This window comes from Lagenorhynchus albirostris, chromosome 14 (assembly GCF_949774975.1).
Source record: "Lagenorhynchus albirostris chromosome 14, mLagAlb1.1, whole genome shotgun sequence".
NCBI lineage: Eukaryota > Metazoa > Chordata > Mammalia > Artiodactyla > Delphinidae > Lagenorhynchus > Lagenorhynchus albirostris.
In genome coordinates, this window is record NC_083108.1 from 61,722,876 (window position 1) to 61,742,013 (window position 19,138).

Consider the following 19,138-nt stretch of genomic DNA (forward strand, 5'->3'; position numbering starts at 1 on the left):
AGGCAGTGGAGGATTGGCTCTGTGCCCGAGCCCCTCTCTGTCCCCTCTGCTCCCTGGCGGAGCCCCCAGGGCCGCTGGGTCACCCCATTAGCCCAGAACCACCAACCTGGTGTCCAGAGCTTCTGCCCACTGCCCTCAGCAGGCCCACCTCCAGGACCCTGTGGGCAGATAGGAGGCCGAGGCCTGGGGAGACCAGGGGAGGCAGCCAGGTCCCTCCCCAGCAGCTCTGTCTGGACTCCCCTTCTAGGGGAGGAGCTGCTGGGAAGAAGGCAGGGACAACGTTTTGGAGGAGATGGGCCCTTCAGAGCAGGCAGAGCCAGGGCGGATGGTGTGGCCCAGACATCACAAGCTGGGCTAGGCGTAAGCCTCACCCTGCAGTGCTCTGTGTCCTCCCCAAGCCTCAATGTTTCTGTCTGAGAAATGGGGAGAGAGCTGGAAGCCCCACAGTGTGGATTAAGCGAACTCCCGTCAGCTCCTGAACGTGGCTCCTCAGCCGATGGCACAGTTGTCCCAGGCTCCTTGGGCCGCCCCCCAGCCCAGCTGGTCCCCCAGGACTGTGGGTAGGGCAGCTGTTGTCTCTGTGCTCCTGTGGGGCCTTGGGACCTGGCGGGGATTCAGGGAGGGGGGATGCTGGCCGTGCCCCCAGGAAGTCCAGTTGGGCCCGCTCTGCCTGGCTTCCCCGCCCAGCCCAGGTGTCCACATTGGCCTCTGTTTCCCGTGTCCTCGAGCACAGCCCCGCCCCGCCCCAGCCAGACAAATCCCTTCCCTCCTCCTCGGCTCTGCTGAACCAGGTTGGAATTTCTCAAAAGCAAACAAACAGGCACGCTCAGGGTTGCGGTTTTAGGAGCTGAGATTCCTCCTGTCTGTCTGAGGCAGCGTCAGGCCCAGCCGGCTGCCCATGGCAGGCTGGACAGGGCCCTCGCCTGAGCCCCCGGGGCCCAGGCTCAGAGGCTGTCGTCCTGAAGCGCGGGGCTGACCTGGGTCCCTCTCGAGACCTTGTGAGGACTGCCGGAGGCTGCAGCACAGGCTGAGCGGAAAGGACCCCGGGCCTGGCAGGCAGGATGCGGACAGGGATCACTGTGGGGACAGCGGTGGCGCCAGGGCCACCAGGCAGGGCTGGTGGAGCCCAATGGGTGAGGACTGGAGGGCTCGGGGCTCAGAGCATCGATGCGCCGGGGCGATCCCAGGCACAGAGGCAGGCAGCGAAGCCGTGTGGGAATGTGGGGATGGGGAGGGGGGCAGGAGGGCACCTCAAGGGGCCCACGGGCTGGGAGGCAGGGCTGGGGCGAGGGGAGGGGCCGGAGGGGGCTCTCGCCAGGTGGTCTTAATCTCCTCAGTGAAATAGGAGTCCCGGCCGGCGGGGGAGGTGGGAGCCTGAGGAGCAGGAGACAGCTGCGGGGAGGGGGCGGCCTGGCGGCCCTGAGGCCCCTGCCCGCGGGCCCACTCCCCCAGTCCCTGGCCTGGACTTGCTCGGAGCTGGTTCTGACACCGAAGCCCCCCCACCCGACCCCTTCTGCCCACGTGGCCAAGAGGGTCCTGCTTGCATCCATGTAGGGGTGGCCTGGCCCTTCCCGCTGTCTCCCCTGGCAGGGCAGGGGCTGGGTCAATCTCGCCGCTGCTGAAGCCCCCTCTTGGGTTCCCTGCACCCACTAAGCTGTCGGGGCCCCAAGGTGGTGCCAGTGGTGGGCAACCCGGGGACCAGGGCAGAGGGGAGGGACCTCCCAGATGGGGAAACTGAGGCCAAGAGGGGTGGGTGAGACTGGCCTTGGCCCCATGCTATGGGGCAGGAGGGAGGCCCTGTCCTGTTAAGTGGGGACTTGGCATCAGCTGTGCTGGGCAGACAGACAGACGGATGTGAGCTTTCACTGGTGCCCCAAAGCCAACCCAGCCCCTCCCACCAGGGTGTTTGCCAGAACCCAACGCACTGGCCGCCCCATGCTGGGCAGCGTGTAGGTGGGCGCTGGGCTGTCTCAGACCTGACTGAGAACAGCCAGGCCCTGGGGCCAATGGGAGCCCCCGAGGTGCCCACTGGAGAAACCCGGACAAAGCCAGCATGGCGCAGGGGCCCTGACTTCCGTGGCCAGCCCCTCTGTAGAGCGCTTGCCTGCCCAAGTCCTGGACACGTGTCCCCTCCTTCCTGGCGCTGTGCCCTGGCTCTGCCCCCACCAACAAACACGCTGTCTTAGGACTGCCCGCCTCGTGCCTGCTGGGCCCTGCGCTCTGCTTTGCTGCTCCGCCTGGTCCTTCAGCCTGGGGGGTGGGGGGGTGGCATTTGATGGTCATGTCACTGTTCCCATCCAGGCCGGGCATGGGGGGCAGTGAGACCAGACACGGAGGTGACGCACAAGTGGGGCTAAGCCAGCCCTTGTGTGCTGGACCTGGGCTGGGACCCAGGAGTCACCCTGTGCCGGTAGGGAAGGTGGGCCTGGCTGCTGAGCCTTCCTCTCCCCAGAACCTGCAACTCAGCACCCAGAGTCCCCTCAAGTGGCCTCGGACGTGGCTTCTCCTGGGTGCCTCGACCCTCTCTGCGCGCTCAGGACAGGACGCTATTAGTCACGCTCACCTTGGAGGGAATTTTTGCAGATTCTTTCCTAATATCCGCTAAGACCAGCCAGCGCCTTACTTCAGGGGAGACAGGAGGCAGTGATGCCCTGCAGACATGTGCAGGCTGCCTGGGCAGAGGGAGCAGCCAGGTATAAGGGAGGAACGCTCTGGAAGGAGACTGCTGCTCCCAGATGGAGAAGTGTCTGGATGGCAGGGCTGCCTTGGAGGAAGGCTGAGGGGTTGGGGTCTGGAGTGCATTTTCCTGACTCTGGCTTTTGGCTTCTAGCATTGCTTCCCAGACGAGGCCCTCCAGATACAGCATGAGCCTGTTCTTCGCGAGACGTCTGCCCTGGAAGCCGGGCCCCACGCCGCATGGCTCTGAGACTGTGGCCTTTCGAGCCTGCTTCCCTCATCCACAAGTCCAACGGGAGCCCAGGGCCGGGCAGTGAGGAGTGACCGTGTTATACATCGCAGATAAGGGCAGAGGTCCGAGGCTGCACTGGGGAAAGAAACGTCCCAGCTCGACTGTTGGAGCCTTGGGGGTTGTTGTGAGAAGAGATGGCTGACTGGGGCACCGAGCACCATGCCGCTGTGTCGTCTGTATGAATAGACTTCACCAGGCAGAGGTGGTCACTCTGTAGCTGCTGAGGATGTGCCCTGGGGTCTGGACACTGCCCTCTTGGTACGGCATGTCACTTCCTCCATTCTACATGCGCTGTCTCTTTTAATGTGGCCCCAAGTGTCCCTGGATCTGATCTTGAGGCTGGACATCTCCAAATGGGTGCCTAGAACCTTCCAGACCTCCTGGCAGCCCCACCCCCACCCCACCAATCGGTGTACGGCCTGAGCCCAGCCCCAGAGCAGCTCCCGGCAACCAGTGTGGACATCCAGCATCAAGTATCTTGGATTTCTGACAAAGGGACCCCCCCACCTGGTGGCAGCTGACACCTGAGCCTACCCCACCCAGTGGCAAGGGCAGGGGTGAGTGACCTGGCTGGAGGCAGCTGCCATGGGAACAGTCAGAAAATCCCAGTGTCACTCGCCCTGGTGCCAGAGGGAGACTGAGGCACAGGGCAGGGCAAGGCCTCGGGCACCTATGAGGGGCCCTGCCTGGCCAGGGGTCCTACCACAGCCCAGCCTGACCCCGCCCTTGGTGGCCTCCACACCTCTGCTGTCCACCGCCCGCCCAGGCAGAAATAGCCATTTCCTCCGGCTCACGCCCCAGGGAGCAACACGGAGCTGGCAAAACAAACAGGCCGTTCCTCCCGTGGCCATGGCTGGTGATGGATGGCCAGAGGGGCAGGCCTTGCTGACGGACGACCGCCCATCATGTGTGGGCCAGGGGTGGGGGCCAGTGAGGCCCGCGACACAGCCACAGATGCACACTCATGAGCTGCGGTGCTGGTCTTACCCCACCCTGAGACCCTCCCAGGCCAGTCATTCCCCCCGCCTCAGTCTCCCCACCGACACGGGCCCCCACTGTGGGCGGGGCGCGAGCCAACGTATCTGAGGGTGGAGTCCTCCCCGGCCCCTCCAAGGTGCCCACCTGTCTCCCAGAGGGCTAGAACTCCCACCTCAGTCGTCTGCACTCGGGGCCTGGCCGGACTGGGCACCTCCGAAGGCTCTATCGGCCCCTGTGCGTGCCAGGGGGCAGGTGTGGGGCCTGGTGCCGGCTCGGGAAGCCCACTCAGGGCAGGTGTGGCAGGCACACCGGAGTGTGGGGGAGACGGGCAGTGGGCCCCGGGTCTCAGGGGGTGTGACAGGGCAGGGACCCAGGCACTGCCCCGGAGGGCCCGAGGTCTTGTTCCCCAGTGGTCCAGGCTCCAGCCTCTACTGGCATCCTCTCTGTCTGCATCCGGGCAGGGATTGTCACCTCGTTGTACAGATGGGCAAACCAAGGCTCGTGGGAGTTCCAGCAGGAGGGAACACAGGCCGGGGCTGGGGTGGGCCCTGCTGGGCACTCCCGCCACGCCCATCTGATGGCGACTCCTGCCAGGCAGGGCCGGGTGTGCCGACGGACTCACAGAGGCCGCGCTGACGTGCCTCCAGCCTGGGCGGCCCGGAGACCTTCTGGCACTGACTGCCGGCCACCTGCAGGGCCCGAGGGACACCCAGCTACCAGCCCGAGGCCTGCAGCAGCACGGGCCACCCAGCTGGTGGCCGGCTAGAGAGGAAGGGGCAGCTGGGGCCAGGCCTCTGACCCCCTGGCTGCCCAGCCCTACCGGGAGCACGTCTGGCCAAGAGGAAGCTTCTGAGACCCCCACTTCCTGAACCACAGAGCGGGCTGGGCTGGGGCCGCCCATTTCCCTCCAGAGCCCCCAGCCCTGCCCTCGATTCCTTCAACCCGGCCCCAAAGCCCCACAACCCCCAGCTGCGTGTTTCCTGGGGCGGAGGGTGGAGGGGGGTGGCCGGCAACTTGCCCTGATCTGGGGTCAGCAGGGCCAGGAAACCCCTTCGAGTAGGGTGTGAGGGGCCTGGGCGGAGAGGGAGGGCTGGGCCAAGGAGGGGCCTCCCCTGGAGATGAGGCTGCCCACGGAGCAGGGTTGTGACCTCTGCCATAGGGCCCTTCAGATCCAGGCAAGCCCGCTGGTTCAAGGCCAGCCCTGTGGTGCCAGATGGGCCCGCCTCTGCCATGGCCGGGGAGATGCTCTAAAGCATCTGTCAGCTTACGGGGCTGGGCCGGGGACTGCTGAGGTCACCGTCCACCGTGGAGGTGGGCTGTGGGGGCAGCAGGTAATGCCAGAGCTGGGGTGTCTGATGGGGGGGTGTCTGTGGGCAGGGTGCCGCAGTCCCAGGGAGAGGCTCTCAGGCCCTCGGGTCTGGGGAGTCTGGCTCGTCCCTGCTGGCCCGGGTGAAGCTGGGATGGCCCTGCCCCTCCACGCTGCTGGGGGCAGGAAGTCTGGGTCTGGCCTGGGCTGGCAGAATTGGGGGCAGGATCAAGGCCCACAAGGGGCAGGAAGTGGCCCTGGGCTCCAGCAGGGATGGGGTGGCCTCCTAGGGGCCATTTCCTCCCTGGGAACATCCTGCCGGGCAGCAGGAGGGAAGAGGGCTCAGTCCGGGGCGGCAGGAAGGACCTGGGGCTAGGCGTCCCCTCAGGCAGGGCCCTGGGAAGTCCCAGGAGGGAATGACCTCATGGACATCAGAGCCTCTGGAACTAAAAGGCCAGCTGGGCCTCTCCCACCCCTGACCTGGAGCTCCTGCCCGCCCCCCCTGAGGCTGGACTCCCCGAGTTTCCAGCACCACCAGCCTTACTCTCCCACAGCCGGGAGCTCCCACTGGAAACAGGCAGAGCCTGTGGCCCCAGCCTGTTCCCGGGCAACCTGCTCCTCAGAGCTCAGCCCGAGCCACCAGGTTGGGCCCAGGCAGGCAGCCCAGCCCAGCTGCCCTGCTCTGGGCCCCAGGAGGGGGTCAGCAGCCTGGTGCCCACCTCCCCCCGACCCATGGCCTAAATATAACCTGAGCAGGCGCCTGGCCGGGAATAGAGACCTCTGTCAGTCCCCAGCAGGTGCTGGCGGGAGGAAGGTCAGCATGATTGGCAGGGATGCAGGCTGGGCGGGCAGCCAGATGTGGGTCATGTGAATGTCCGGTGGCGTGGCCTGGGGGCGGGGGGAGCAGCATGTCCTCACAGGACAGCTGGGTGCCCGTCCCGTCCTGCTCAGGGCCGACCTCTACCCTTTTCCCCACCCCACGTCTGAGGTGCTGCCAGGTCCCTGGGAAGGTTGGGCCCACCCAGCACCGCCTGGCCCTGCCCTGCCCTGCCCTGCACCTCTCTGCCTTGGGCACCTTCTGGCCTCCACAGCCTCTGCCTTGGGCTTGCGGCCCCACGTGGTGACAGACCATCCAGCCAGCCACGTGGGGTTGAGAGTGGATGCTCAGAGCACTGTCTGGCCCTGTCCAAAGTCTCTATGTGCCGTGCTCCTGCAGGATCCCCTGTGCCCTCCACCCTCAGGCCCCATCCTGCCCTGTGTTTGTTCTTCGGCCGCCCGCCCAAAACCTTTCTTCTCCAGGCTGTTCTGAGCTTGATTCTGGAGTCCTCTCCAGACCACACCTGCCGCCCCAGCCTCAAGCGGCTGCAGACTGACAGGTGAGGTCCGGCCCCACACCGCTGCGGTCAGGGCTCCCAGGGAGGCGGGTGGGGCTCAGCCAGGGACCTAGTCCATGGCCAGAGCCCAAGCCCAGAGTCCATGGTGCTCCCCCCAACCTCTCGGCTGCCTTCCCCAGCCCCTCAGGCTGAGTCCTAGGCCCCAGGCCCTGCCCTGGCCTGTGTCCTGAGCCCAGTGCCACATTCCTCCCCGTGGGCGAGTCCTGGACACCCACCAGCCCACCCTTGGAGGTGGCTCTGCCCAGCTGGCCCCTCAACCGTTCCCTTAAAGCACAAGCCTTGCCTCCCACTCCCTTCTGCAGAGAGGAGACTGTCAAATCAAGAACATGGAGTATACGGGCTCCCACCAAGCAGTCTGGGGGAGACGGATTCCTCCTCGTTTTCTGCTGCGGTCAGCCCAATTGCTGGAATCCAAACCCACAGTTTCTCCCTCGCTTGACTAAAGTCCCGTGCAAGGCCCTTGGGGCAGGAGTGGCAGGCATTGGCGGGAGGCCTGTCCGGGGCCTCTGCAGGGTCCAATGGTCTGGCCTGACCCACGGAGGAGGTGGGCGTGGAGGGGCAGGAGTTGGGTGAGAGGGGTGGAGGCTGATGAGATGGAGACACCCAGCTGCCCCTGGACCCCTTGGAATAAGCGGGCATTTGTGACACGGCCAGCACTGCACTTGTCATGGGACACGTCACGGTCCCAGAGGTTAGAATCCTGAACCTCGGGTTCTAGGAGGAAGTTTTGGGTCTGGGGACCCTCCATCTGAAAAGGACCTTGGGAAACTGGCGGTACCTGCCAGCCTGCCCTTCCCCTCTGCAGCCCCTGGCTGTGGTCTTCTGGCCCTGTTTGCACACCCCTAGTGACAAGAAGCTCACTCCTGGGGAGCCCACTGCGGCCAGGACAGTGGGCTTTGCAGCTCTCAAGAGCCCGCCCCTGGAGAGACGAGTAGGGCCAGCGCAGGGGAGGCTGCCTGGGTGGCAGGAAGGGTGGGGAGGCAGGAGGGGCCGACTCAGGGGCACGGCACTCTGCATCTCCTAGGTGAACCCTCCACCCTGACCCTCAGTGCCCCAGGAGGGTGGGACCCGGCTCCATGGCCAGACCTGTGCTGGACGCTGGACGTGCTGGAGGCTGCAGCCTGAGCCTGCTTGTTTGTTCTCCATCTCGTTTTTCTGGTTTGGAGCCTGGGAGCCCAAGCAGGGCCTAGGGGCCTGGGAATGCGGGTGGGGGAGGAGGGCGCCCTGGTAGGGGTGTGGCCAAGGGAAGGGATTGGGCCTGGGTGCGAGACCATCCCTGTGCCCTGTCTCGCTGCCACCTCCTATCCATACCTGCCCTCACCTGCAGACAGGTGGGGGAACTCTACCCTGAGCCACTGGGGTCACCCCATGGGCATCCCAGAGGAGGCCTGGTCCTGTGCCCATCCGCCTCCACCTACTGGCCTGGCTGCAGGCCAGAGAGGGGACCCAGGGCCCAGACTCCACGGGGCTTCTGTGGTCACAGGGTCAGGAGTGAAGGCAAGTTCCAGAAAACAGGGGGGTTTCGTTCTTGGCTCCCTCGGGAACAGTGGGCAGTGGCTCGAGGCCCCAGAATGTGGAGCTCCCGCTGGGGGCACCTCCCACCCACACGGCATCAGTCTCCCTTTGATTTAAAACTGGGTTCCTCTGCTTCCCCCGTGGGGGCCCTGAACCTCTCCACGCCTCTGGAGGGGACTGATAGGGTCTCCCTCCTTCCTCCCACCTCCCGGCCCCCCATGGCCCGCCTCTTGTCCCCACTCTAACCCTAAATGCCCAGGACACCCTGTCCTCTCCCAAATCCTGCCCGCCTGCTTCTCTCCCAGATACACGTGGAAACTGAGGCCCAAGGAATAGAAGGCAGTGCTGAGCTGAAGCAGTGATGGGGACGGGGGTTGGAGCTCTCCTGGGCTGCCGGTGGCTGTGACCACCGGGAGCCAGTGGCTTCTGGGCAGCCGGGATTCCTGGGAGGGGCTGCTCTACAGGCTTCAGCCCCGGTGGGCTCAGCTCCCCAGCCCCACAGGCTGGCAGGGCTGTTAGGCAGGGGTCTGCCTGCAGACACTGGGGCCTGGTGAGCAGCTGGCTGCCCTTCCTCCAGGCAGCCCACCCTGATCTCCCTCCGAGCATTCAGGACACCCAGGGCTCATCACCCACTGACACCCACATCTCCATTTCAGAACTGGGGAAACCAAGGCACGGTGACAGTGTGTCTGTTCTCACAGCAGGAATCCAGGTCTGGCAATGAGGGTGGCTTGTCCAGTGAGGTAAGGGAGCAGGGCCAGACCTGGGAATACCTGAGGGGACTGGTGGTCTCCCAGGGGGCACCAGGCACAAAAATCCCTCTGTCAGGGGAGAGGAATTAGCAGCTGGGGATGGAGTTGGGTGTGTGTGTGACATTCTGGGGCTCAAGGTTCAGGCCCCTCTGGGTTTTTGAGGGTGCACAGGAGTTCGCCAGGGCAGAAGGGCCGTGATCAGGTGGGGAGCCGGGGCTCAGGGTGAGCAGACAGCACCCAGGCCCTGGAGGCAGGATGCTGGGATTCACAGTCAGGTCTGTCCTCCCACAGCTGCCCACAGTGCCGTCCCTCCTACAGGCCGAGACAAGAGGGCCTCAGGGGCCGTGGGGGAAGAAGTCCACGCAGCGGGGCTGGCTGTAGGCTGTCCATGTGGCCCTGGAAGGCCTGTCCCCTCTCTGGGCCTCGGTTTCCCCATCTGTGAAATGGTCGAAGGAGCCCGAGGAGACTCTTGGCCCTGATGGGCTTGCTGGCTTGGGGAGAGAGGTGTGGCCAAGCCCCATCTGCTGGGACCAGTCCAGGGACTCAGCACAGGTACTTTGAGGACTAGGGGCCTGGCTGACTGGGGTCATGAGGATAACCCAGGAAGAATCCCCAGAACATCTGCCCCCCACTCCCCACATTCCCAGCTGGGCCTGGGCTGGTCCAGCGTCTGGAACACTCCTTACAGACGGGGCCCTATCCCTGTCCGTCCTAACAAGGCCCAAGCCTCCCTGCCCTGCACTGTCCGTCCACCCACCTGGGCCCTCCACCCATGATGCTTCAGCCCTTGAAGCCCTGGGAAACTCTCCCAAAGGAAGATGGCTCCACTGAGTCCAGGTAGGGCCTAGAGCCTGGGCCTTGCCCTGACCAGCTCTGCTGGGCCTGAGCCGAGCCTCAGGCCACTCTGTCATCCAGGCACTGGGGAGTGCCTTCTGGTGTTGAGGTTAAGAAACCCGGGCATGTTGCTTTTTCATCAAACCCGTTCCAGGCCATGGATCCCCACTCTCACACCTGCAACCCAGGCAGACATCACCAATCCATCCCAGATCTCCTGCTCCACAGACCAGGAAGCTTCGGGTTTCCCACCTGAGCTCCAGGTGGCTTCTGCCTGTGGGTCAGAGCAGCGCATGGACTTGCCCACCCTGATGGTGGCAGAGCGGGGCAGTTCGGTGGCATCCCTGGCTCCCGGGTCAGGGAAGGCCAGCCCTAGAGGGCTCAGGGCTTCTGATGGGCCTCTCAGAGTGCTGGAGGCCAGAGAGAGGGACCAGCAGAGTGGGGGTCAACACCAGGCCCCCCACCTCAGTCCTGAAGCTGGCCCTGGCTCTGGCCCCTTAAGGGGGCTCCTGCTTCATCGCCCCTCCCACCACCAGAAATTGTGGCCCAGGGAGGGGCAGGATTGGTTTGTGGGCGGGGTGTCCTCTCCTCTGTGGCTGGCCCTCCCCCAAAGAGGACCGGGCGGGCGCCTCAGCGCAGCTTGGGCTCCAGAAACATTTGCTTTAAGTCTTAAAATATCAGGTTCCTGGATCACGGGGCTTCCCAGGGGGCAGCCAGGCAAGCGGGAGGGATTCAGGAATAAGAGGATTCCCCCCAGCCTCACCCCAGCAGCCTCTGTGCCAGGCCCTCAGCCTCAGCTGAAGCCAACCGAGTGTCTGGGGGACAGCCAGCTGGGGGAACCCTCAGTGTGCCCACAGCAAACCCCACCTCTTTGGAGCCCGTCTACCTCCTCAGAACACTTAGGTGGGGGAGGGACGGGTCCTGGAAGCCTCAGGGTCCCCCTAGAGGGACAAACTTGCTCCAGTAGGACCCGTGGAATCTTTTAGCCAAGGACGGTTCAGCTGGGAAACAAATGCCCAGGGAGCGAGACTCTCCCTCTCAGCCGTGGAGTTGTGTGTCCACCCTGGCGTCCAGCCCTGGGGCAGGGGCAGGGCCACTAGGAAGGAGTCTTGAAAAGATGACAACACCAGGTTGGTGCTGGGCCCAGCATTCAAGTGGCTCCCAGGGACAGGGACACTTGCATGGGGTCCTGAAGGGTAAGTAGGAGCTTTAGGCTGGCCCTGGTCCTGGTAGTTAGGCTCCCTGGACAGAAGGACCAGACTGGAGTGTTCAGGCTGGGGCCAGGCTTGGGGAGTAGGATGGAAGGCCCTGGGGGTGGGCCCCGAGGGGCATGGAACACAGGCTCCAGCAGGTGGTCGGCCCAGGCTCCAGGTGAGGTGGAGGTGGGGGGCTCGGGTGATTCAGGCTTCGGGACCTGCTGCTTGGGGGACAGGGGAGCCCTCCTGGACAGCTAGTACAGCATGAAGGTGGCTCCCTCCTACTTCTGCTGTCCCGGGGACCACCGCCTAGAAGAAGGCACAGGCCCCCCAGCCTGCCCACTCCCTCCCAGGCAGACCACCGGCCTTGGCCCGGGGGACCAGCCTCAGCGCAGAGCGGGAATTGGAGCCAGGCAGCAACAGCTGGCCCTGCTCGAGCGTCCCCAGGGGCCGCTGCCTTCGTTCCCAGGCCCCCATCTCAGCCTGTTCCCAGGCTGCACCCCACCCCCCAAAACACACTGCTCGGGCTGTGGTCGGACGAGGCTGTGAGGGGACCACCGGCTGGGAAATCCTGCCTACCCCCGACTATGAGGGCACAGACGTGTCCTTGTGCCAGAAGGTGGGGGGGCGGGGGGGGAGAGTTGGATGCCCCCGCAGGCCCCTCCCGGCCTGCCCCATCCTCTGCTCTTGTCCTTGGGCTCAGCGTCCCTGTGGACAGACACACCCTCCAGATGAGTGGAAGGCCCCAGGGGGATGCACCAGGCAGAGGGGGCCATGTGAAAGGTGAGGCCCCCAGAGGCTCTCAGAGCAGCTGCACACAGGTCTGCGCGGGTGTAGACAGACACCATTTTGGTGGATGCAGTGGTACACATGTCTCTGCTTGCCTCCCTGGGAGCTGGTCTTGGGGACCCCATGTTTCTGTCCTTACCCCCAGCCATGTGCACAGCCTGGCCGCCAATTGCCATCTGAGACTGAGGCTGTGAACGGCCATGAGCCCTCAGCGCCCCCTCCCCGTCCCCACCCCCAGAGGACTCCGGCCACGGCCATACATCGGGGCTTTCGCCTCCCAGAAGGGCCACCTCTGAGCGTCTGGCCACCAGGCTGCCTGTCTGTCTGCAGGGCATCCCGCACCCAGGCTGGGCCAAGCCTCCCATTTTATGGGGGGAAACCGAGGCTGTGGCAGAATCCTGAGGGTGGAGGAGGAGTCCCATGGACATCAGCCATGGCTGCCAAGTGATGTGGAGAGATGGGGGAGGGGTGGGGGAGGGGTCAGGGGTCGGGGGGACCAGGGCCGGACCCCCGAGATCCTCGCTGTCCATGCTGTCCGGCTTCATGGCCAGGGTCAGGGGAGGCAGGGCCAGAGCAGCTCCTCCCTCCCCCCAGCCCCAGGAACCGTGTCCCCAAGAGGCAGGGAGTTACAGCCCAGAGAGGATTAGGAGGTCGTTGGCGCCCCTGAAACCCAAGCCAGCAGCCAGCTCTGGGAATGGTCCTCTGACCCCTCTGCAGCCTCCAGGATCGCAGAGAAAATCCTCGAGGCCGAGTTAATACCAAGACCAATTTTTATTTCAACAAAGTTAATTCTCAACAATGTGATACTGAGGGAGAGGGATTTTCCTGCCTGGAGGGAGGGGGCAGGAGTCTTGAAGCAGCGCCACCCTTCTCCCTCCCCACAGCTGTCCCCACCCAGGGCCGCCTGGAAGATGCAGATCCTGGGGACAGAGCAGTTTAGGCTGCGCCTCTGGGATGGCCCCCAGCTCTGCTCCTGGCCTGCAATGCCCTCCCCCACCCCCCACCCCCACCCCGCCCCTGAGATGGGTGGGGTCACCTCCAAGCACCCCCTTCCCTTATCTCCTCACTGAGGGCAGGGTCCAACCCCTGTCTGTAAACTGGGCAGGGGGGCTCAGGAAGGCTCGCTGGGAATGCAGGAGCCCGTGTCCCTGGGGTCGCACTGACCAAGTGGACCCCGAGCACATGTCCGGCTGCTTCCAAGGGCCTGGGCTGAGATGGCCCAGGGTGCCCCTATGGTTGTGGGGGGAGGAGCAGGCGCCCCCCACCTCTGCGCCCCCTCCAGAAGCCCAGAGAGGGGCGGAAGGGAGAGGCTGGGCTGAGGGGCTCAGCTCGACCTCACTGCCCCCCAGCCGAGCACGGGGCTGGACCCGGAAGCTGCCCTCCAGGGATAATCGATGGTCTGGGGGCCTCAGCGGCTGCGGGAGGGTCGGGAGGCCTGTCAGAAATCCCTCCTGACGATGACCACATGCGCTGCCCGTCGGGCCAGGCGGCCAGGCCCTGCCCCGGCTGCCCTGCCCCCTCCACAGGCCTCTCCACCTCCATCACCTTCACGCCGGGTGCCCACTGCTCCCCATTCCATGGAGGGGAGAGACCTGATCAGGACGTGGCCTCTACACTGACCCGGCCAGTGTCCAGTACCCGCAGGCCCGGGGCAGGAGGGTCGCCCCGGTGGGACACTCGCTGGAGGACAGGGGTGTTCCCAGCAGAGGGACCAATGACTGCAAAGGTTAGAGGTACGTCAGGACTGCCAACGCTGGCCCCGGGCTTCACTCGGAGGGTACTGCCCGAGGGCAGGGGTGGGGCCCCCGGGGCACCCTACGACAGGCCAAAGTCAAACCAGATGGGCTGGGGGCCCCGTGGGGCCGGCGGGCCATTCGTCACCGTTATCTGCCCCGCCGCCAAAATCACAAACACATTTTTAAGTGAAGGACTGGCTGCCACCGGCCTGTGGGCCCTGATGCCGCCCAGCTGTGGCCACACTGGGTGGGGGCTGACGTTAAGGGAGGGTATGGAGAGGGGGCAGGGGGGCCAGCAAGCGGCCTGCCACCCCCGACATGCCCCCAAGTCTGCCCTGGAGGCTGAGCCAACGCCAAACCCCCCAACCCCGGTCCATCTGCAGCCTCCCCTGCTCAGAGCAGTCTGGAGCTGGGGTGCAGAGCCCAGGGAGCACCCCCAGCTATGCCCTGGTCACCCTTCCACCTGCCTTCTTCCCCAAGCCTTGGCATCATAGATTCACCCTCTGACCCACACACTGTGCGCCAGGGCTGCTTGGGGGACAGAGGGACACCGGGTGGAGAGGTGCCTTCTGCATGGGGATGGTGGCTCAATGGTCATTCCATGGGGTGAGGCTGGGGGCAAGACCAGAGCCAAAGACAGAAATAGGGACGAGTGATCAAGAGAGACAGAGACGGGAGTGTGAGCCTGTCACCAGAGACCCAGTCCGAGTGTCACCGCAGGGCCAGCTGAGGCTCAGAGGCATGGCCCAGTCTCACTCTCGCTGTGGCCTGACTATTGCGCTCAGATCTGTCCGCTGGCGCCTGCAGGTGAGGGTGGGGCTGGGCTGTGTCTGGCCATCTCTCTGGGAGCCTAACGCAGGTCCTGCCCAGCACCCTGGACCCTCGGGCAGGCCCACGGGGGTGGGGGGCGCCGGGAGAAATGGCCTGTGACGGGGGTGGGTGTCCCGGGCGGGAAAGCAAACAGTGTCAGCGGCTAATGAGCGGGAACCGGCCTGGGGCTGAGGGCCTGGGGAGGGGCACCGCCATCGCTCATCCTGACAGGCCGGCGGGTAGGGGGTGGGGGGCCGGGGACCAGAGCGGGGGCAAGCATGAGAGCCGACAGAGGGGCCCCTGGAGACCCGACCCCCTTCAGAGACAGACGGACAGAGGGAAGTCAGCGGCCCCCATCCCCCACTGTGGCCCAAGGGGACCTGACTGTTCCATCGTCTCTCCCATCTTCGGACCTGGCTGCGCCCACAACGCGCAGACTGTGCTGGACAAAGGGCCCTGGGAGGGGGCTGCGCCTGGGACCCCCGCATTGCAAGCTGGGAAGCAGGAGTCTGGGCCCTTCTCCTCACTCGGCCTTGGTTTCCCCATCTTTACAAGGAGGAGGAGGGCAGGGGTGCTCTGGGCCCCCCGTCCTGAATTTCCACGCCTCCCTGCTCCCTGTAGGCAGCCCCAACTGCCCTCAGGGTCCCCACCCTTCCAGACAATCCTCTCCGAACCTCGATGCCTCCAACAGGCCTAGTAGCAGTGGGTGGGCTGAGTCCACACAGAGGGAAGCAGCCCCTCCTGTCCCGCCTGGTTCATAGGTGGGAGGCGGAGGTGGGGCAGGTTAGAAGCCCCGACCCCAGCCTGCACCCAGGCACAGCCCACCCAGCCTCTCAGCTGCCATCTGTCCCCTGACTTTGCAGGGCTTCTGAGCCGGCCAGACCTTGGGAGCACTCCTGAGTCCCTCCTGGTGGCCCCCACAATGGCCCGGCCAGCCTAGCGGCCCGTAAGTGCCTGCCTGTGGGGTGTTCGGGCCCCTGTCCCTCCTCAGCCAGGAGGGAGGGGCAGCCATAAATTCACACCGTCAGCCGCCCGCGGGATAAATGTGTCATCGGCTGCACGATTTACGAGCACACCCCTGGCCCGCGAGGCAGGGAAAACAAGCCTGTGTACACACGGCACGGCAGGCAGGGAGGGGCGGCGGCCGAGGGCACACAGGGGCACGGCGGGCCAGTGGGACGCGCGCCCGCGGGAGGTGTGAGGACGCGGACCCGCTCACCCAGGGAGGCAGCACCATCCAACTCCCGTCCACACACGCACACTCACGCGTGAGGAGGTGGCCTGGCTGCTCAGAGACACGGCTTGCCACCCAGAGCACGCGAGGTTCTGTGCAGGGTCTCCCTCACCCCCAGACAGCCCACAGGAGGGTCTTGGTGGAGGGGACCTGGGCCGCTGCACGGGGAGGACACAGGGCGAGCGAATTGGGAGGAGGCGGATTCGGAACAGGTACGGGGTGGTGACGCCTCACTTGTGCCTGGGGCCCACCTGCTCTGACTGTCTCGGAGGCCCAGGGGCGCCGCCTGTCCAGCCACTGAACACCCCAGACGCGGGCGCTAATGGAGTGAGGCTATAACTCGGGAGGACCCTTCATAGTCCTGCCGCCACACCTGAGACCACCGTGCCCGCCGCCCACCTTGTCTACCAGGACCCTGTGGGGTGGTGCCAGGCTCCGGGCTCCACTGGCATCAACCTCAGTTACCTGCCAGGACCAATCCAGGTACAGTAGCCCAAGCCTGAGATGCAGGTGGGTCTGGGAGCCTCAGGGAGCACTTGGAGAGGACCTGGAGGGCCCAGGGCAGGTTGGGAGACTCAGGAAGGATTTAGGGAGGATTCAGTGGACTCACGATGGCATTGCTGAAGAGGTCTAGGGAACTTCACGGAGTCAAGGCTGCAGGTCAGCCTTAGCCGTTGATGCCCTTCCACCTGTCCATGGGTGATCTGGGGACACAGTCATGCTCCAGTCACTCCTGCTGGCCTCGCCACAAGAGGCTCAGGAGTGTGGGCCCCAGGGATTCTGGTGGCGGTGGATCCTCAGCCCAGGGAGGAGGGTCTGACAGATGACCCAGAGGCCACTGTGGCAGAGCCACGTCACCCCAAATAAGGAGAGGTGGCACTGACCCCCCCCCCCCGCCAGAGGTTCCCACACCAGAGACCCACAGAGAAGAGGCCTGCAGAGCAGAGGCCCCAGATGAGGGGTCTGCAGCAGAAAGACCCATAAAATAGGGACCTCCCCACCAGGGACTCACAAAGAAGTGTCTGCCCAGGGAGGCATTTAGTGCCAGGAGACCCAGGGCCGCACAAACAGGTCTGCCCCACTTTTCTCATAAAGCCTCCTGAACTGCCCCTCTGTGCGACGCCCCTGGATGGCGGCATCCCCGGGCCCCTGCCTGCTCTAGGTCTGTCGCTGGTACACCTTTGGTGGGCACAGGGCATGGGTGGGCGTGCTGGGACAGGCAGCTGTCAGGGGCCCTGCCCCTCCCAACCCTGCCCAGACAGAAGCCCTTTCCTCAGTATCCGCAGACGGGCTGGAATTCTTCAAGAGCATCTTTAAATAAACAAAGCACAGAGAAAAGCAAACTCCCCAACACAAACCACATCAAAATAGATTTCTACGTAGAAGCAAGGCCGCCCACAGGGAGCCCTTCAGAGGGAGGCCAAGGGCGTACAATTCCCAGGGTGATGCCCACACTGCCGGGACCCCCAGCTCCAGGCTGCAGCCTCCCTTTCAGGGGTGGGCATTCCATGCCCATCCACACACCTGGGCAGAAGTGGCTGTCATGGGAACCCTCTACTTCCCCCGGGGTCCGTATCCCCACACCACGGGGGTCCATCAGGTAAAGCTTGAAGGATCCCCTTCCAGCCCCTCCCACCTCTGAGGGTTCCTGTGGGGATGGTCCCAGGGTCCTGTGTGATTGGCAGAGAGAGAAGCACCTGGGCTGGGGGCTGGGGGGCTCTGCTGGATGGAGGTCTGGGGACCAAGGGACCTACACCCAGCCCTCCCCCGTGCAGCCGGCAGCCTCCAGACAGGGGTGCTCACGGGTGCACGGGTGGGAGAACAATTGGGAATGAATGAAGGATTGGACAGCGTCCCCCCGCCCCCAGCATGCTGGGGGGAGGGGGCCCTCGCACCCCCTCCTTCCCATGGGCTGAGCCCAGCGCACCTCCTGCCCCTGCATTCTCTGGATCCTGCGCTGTGAGGCAGCTCCTGGACATCTCCAGGAGGCCCTCCCATTCCCCACCTCCACACACCGGGTCAGCGCTTTTGACGTCCCAGGGCTCAGGGGGTTTGTTCTGAGGGTCAAGGGACCGTCCGCATGACGAGGCCCTGGCCAGCCCCCAGGATACTCAGTGCCTTTCTCAGGCACAGAATTCCCAGCGCTCCGAAGATCTTTTGAGACGAGAAAGCCCCTGTCCTCGCCCCTACCACTCTTTGAGACAAGCCAGGAAAGATGTCATGGTGGACGTTTGTGGATTTCCCCGTGTACAGGTGGCCTTATCTCTGCCACAGGGGTCCAGCGGGTTGTCTGCAGGACAGACGCCCAGGGCAGGGATTGCTGAGGCTGGCCCGGCTGGGATCGGGGTCTGGGCCCACCCTGCAGGTCCTGGGAGCATCCTGTGGGCTCTCTCAAGCCTCGCCTGACCCCAGGGGGTGCTCACACCTGTGGCGGGGGCCCACCTGGCCCATCTCTCAGCACCCTTTGTCCAGTTGGCCCTCAGCAGCTGGGGGTGGTGGTGACAGGAAAGCAGGATGGAAGGAGGGACAGATAGCATTTCCCCTGGGGCAGAGGGGACCCCCTGGAGGCTTCACTGGGGAGGACCGCTGACCCCAGTTCCTGCAGGGCCAGCCCAGGGTCTCCTGATAGGACAGGACGTCTCCCTGCAGACGTTTCCTGTCTGCAGACAGAGAGAAGAGGGAGGATAGACTGCGCATCCAGTGTAGACAGCACTGGGTGTAGACAGCTCTGGGTTTGTGACTGGGCTGCAGAAAGAGAGAGCTGGAGCAGGGGGATCCCCTAAGGACTGTTAAAGGAGGGGGGGATACAGCTAGGGCCAGGCCCAGTCACCAGGGCCAGTGACCCCAAAGACCCCCCTCAACCTGGGGGGGAGGGCTTCCCGAGAGCCCCCTGCTGATTTATGGTCCTCCAGGGGGAGGGGAGTTATGGCTGCAAAGTCCTTGCTCCCTCCTCCTCTTCCTCCTTGTTGGGGGTTGGCAGGCTGGGTGGGGTGGCTCTCAGCTGGTTTCCAGATGGGCCTGGTGGAGGGGGGTCTGGGGGTGGGAGGTAAGGGGACCTGGCGGTGTCCTTGGGCGTCTGTAGCTGCCTTTGTCTCTGAGGTTGTCTCTGTCTCTAGGCCTGTCTCTGTCTGCCTCGGGCTCTGTCTCTGTCGGTCGAAGCCCCCCTTCTCCATGGCAGCACCGGTGGGTGGGGGTGGGAGCTGGTGATTTATCACCCGCTGCCTGTCCTCCATCGGAAACGCTGGGGGTGGGCGCAGACTCTGCGCTGAGCTATGGGCCCCCAGGGCCCCGCCACCCACGCCAGTGTTGTTGCTCCGTCTGGGCGGCGCGCCCACCCCCCATCATGGCCAGGGCTTGGCCCCCAGCCCTTCCCAGGGCCTCGTCCGCATGGGCCCCTCGAGTCCAAGCCCAGCGAGCGGCCGGCCCCTCCGCAGGCAGGAGGCGCCCACTGGGGACCCGCACTCCGCCGCCAGGTTGGTCAGGAGGTGGCGGATCCCATGTCCCACTCCCTGGGCATCCGGGAGCCAGCCAGCCTCTCACGGTCCCCTCCACGCGGCCTCGCAGCCCCCGTCCGCCCGGTGCACACAGCAGGGACTCAATAAGTGTTTACGGAGCCAAAAAGCGGT